Source organism: Chelonia mydas, chromosome 2 (genome assembly GCF_015237465.2).
Source record: "Chelonia mydas isolate rCheMyd1 chromosome 2, rCheMyd1.pri.v2, whole genome shotgun sequence".
In the NCBI taxonomy this organism is placed as follows: Eukaryota; Metazoa; Chordata; order Testudines; family Cheloniidae; genus Chelonia; species Chelonia mydas.
Genome location: NC_057850.1, coordinates 231,045,647 through 231,048,603, shown reverse-complemented (window position 1 = coordinate 231,048,603; position 2,957 = coordinate 231,045,647).

The window sequence follows — 2,957 nt, the reverse complement described above, 5'->3', positions numbered from 1 at the left end:
TTGAATCACAGAGGAGAATTTGATACTTAATCCACCCTACTGTCCTTAGCTCTAGAGTGGGGAAAAACGGAAATCTGTTTCCTCCAAATTTGGATACATTCTGTGATATAGATGTCTCACATGCCAACATTCCTGTGGGTTAGGATCTGGAGTCTTGATGTGAGAGGGGCCTTTTGTGAAAAAGATTATCATTAATTATTTCAATGTCAGCCCCATGCTGTCTGTTTAATCTAGGTTGGGTTGTCAAAACTGCCAAAGTTTGATGAACCTGGGAATATTTTCAGACCCAAATCCATTTATAACAGGATGGTTGCTCTGATTTTTTTTTTCCTTTTAGCAAAAACTACCTTCTGGTATTTTTGTACATTGCCAAAAGATAGCAAGAAATAACCAGGCACAGGCAATTCTCAGAAGTGGGGACAACTAACTATTTCTCTTTAACTGTGTGTCTCGGGGACCTCTTGATGCCAACTCGCAGAGGCCATAAGGGTTATAGGAATCCCCTGGTGAGGTATTTACATTCTAGTTCATCAGACTGTCATGCGAGGTCTCCAATGAAAGCCTGTGTCACATGGAAAATGCATATATGGCTGGTGTGTAAGGAGTTATGTATATACATGGAAAATTATGTTAAGATCTGTGTCTAGGGACTGGTCACTAGCAAAGGTGAAAAATAGATAAACATTTTGTGTCTGAAAGAAAACCATCTATCTGTTTTCATGTAAAGTATGTATTGTATGGCTCACAATGGACCTCCACTTACAAGTCTGAACCCAATGATAATGAAGGATTGTGAAATCTTCAAAGAGAGAAAATTAATAGGAAGAGGTAAACAGCAGGGTTTATCCTGTTTTGCAAACTAAAACAATGGAGTGGGGTACTATATATGGGGTACAGTTGAACCCCTAGTTATTCCTTCAATCTCTGAGGCAAACTGTCAGTGGGCTGATCTTATGAGAGGGGGGTCTCAGTCAAACTGGTTGAAAATGCCAGGGAAAGAACTTGAAGTAACCCATCTTGCAGAAGATAGGGGAACGCCTTGTTAGCTAAGTTTAGCCTCTAGAAAGTGTGTTATGATTTTATTTTATATGTAACCATTTGTTTCCAATATTCTCACTCTCTTTCACTTGAATGTCTGTTCTTTGATGATAAACTTATTCTTGTTTTCGAGATAGATATGTAAGTGCTGTGTGTTACGTAAAGTGGTCATTCTGAACTGAATCCTACAAGTTGGTGTGTACTGTTTCTTTGGGAACAGCAGGCCTGGTAATTCTGTGAGTGTTCAGTGGAACAGGGGCGGAGCACTTCAGAGGGTTGCTCGGAGGACTCGGGGTTTTGTGTGTGCCTATTGCTAATCTGTACAGAGAGAGTTAGGCCTACAGTATTTGTGTTGTCAGAGGCTGGTGGTTTCAGGGAGCTGATCCACAGCAGGCACAGACAAGATTTCCTCATGCCCTGGGTGCCCCTGGGAAGCATCACACTCTCAATCTCTTTGTGTCAAACTTAGTGTCACTTTAGCTTTTGAATTCCAACTGGTACTGTGCCAATCAACCCACTCCGATGTGGCGCCATTCATTTTAGTGAAAGCAAAAGAACACATCATACAGATGGGTAATGATCAACACACATTAAAGAATTCTATAAAAATCTAATAATAGACTGTAATAATCTGAATGGATCCCAAAGATTTAGGAATGTTTCCAGCCATTTTATGGGATTCCCATCTCAGCTCTTTGGCCTATCATGTGGGCTGCACTGTAGTTGTTTTGCACTGCACTGTGGACTCAACTCAATCTAAATTCTGCATATGTGGACACTGGGGGATTACCCATATTTCAGCAGCACAGAGCCAGCATAGCAACTCCCATGCAACCCCTGCAGCTAGTGTAGAGGGAATGGGTGAGAGGTGATGCAGCTGGTGTATCAGCTCCTGGGGGATGAGGAGAGGCATAGGTAACTGATGCATGCTGTCTCTCAGGGTGATCTAACTGATGCTGAGGGATTGGCCCAGCACTCAGCCAGCCCAGGCACAGGGAAGTATAAACATGGCTTAAAGCCATGAGTTACACAGGGCACTCGTCAGCCTTAGCTGAGTCTGAGTCCTTGATTTAATTTCTGCTTTTGCTGTGGACTATTTATTTGGGATTTTTAGAAGGTCTAGAAATGGTTTTCAAATTAGGATCAAACTCCCACTTTGTAGTAGCAGAGATCTGATATAAACAAGACTACTGCATGCACCAGCCACCAAAACTTTGGGGCTCAATTCTGTTCCCACTGATGTCACTGACAAAACTCTGATTGACTTCAATGGGAGTAAGAACAGGACATGGGTACTTCTGACCAGGGGTTAACAGAACCTGCTGGGGGTTGGACTCTAACCCTCACTCTGACCCCAGATAGGAACACAAATGCACTGGCCTGCAAGATACAAGGCTCCACTTGTCTCTAGGCAGATGAGGACAATCTGGGATGATTGTAGACTTCACCATGCTTGTGCTGTGGCTAAGTTTTCTAAACTTTGGATTATAGTAGCATTTATTTATCTTTTCAGCCACTTGGAAATTGATTTCATACTTATTGCACATTTTGCTGCATTTCAGTGGGAATGTGTGTCAGAGACAGGATGGAATTGCTCATCATTTTGGTTAGCAAATACTTACAAATTTTGCCCAGCTCCCAGTGAGACCATGGCACATATTTTGCACCCTTTAGCATACAGGTAAATCTTATGCGTTCTCTGTGGGACATGTTCATACACCTTTGAGCTTCTCCAGTTTGCCCTCTTTGAAAACCCCAAAGCACCCAGCAGTTTCTGGAAACCCTTTTGAACCAGTTATAATTGCAGCTCCAGAACCTTGCCTATCAGCCACTTCACCTTCCAGTTGCTGTTTCACACAGAACTAAGCTCAGGAAAATCATCTGGAGTTGAGTCCTAAATAGTATGTGAAACTAAAGGC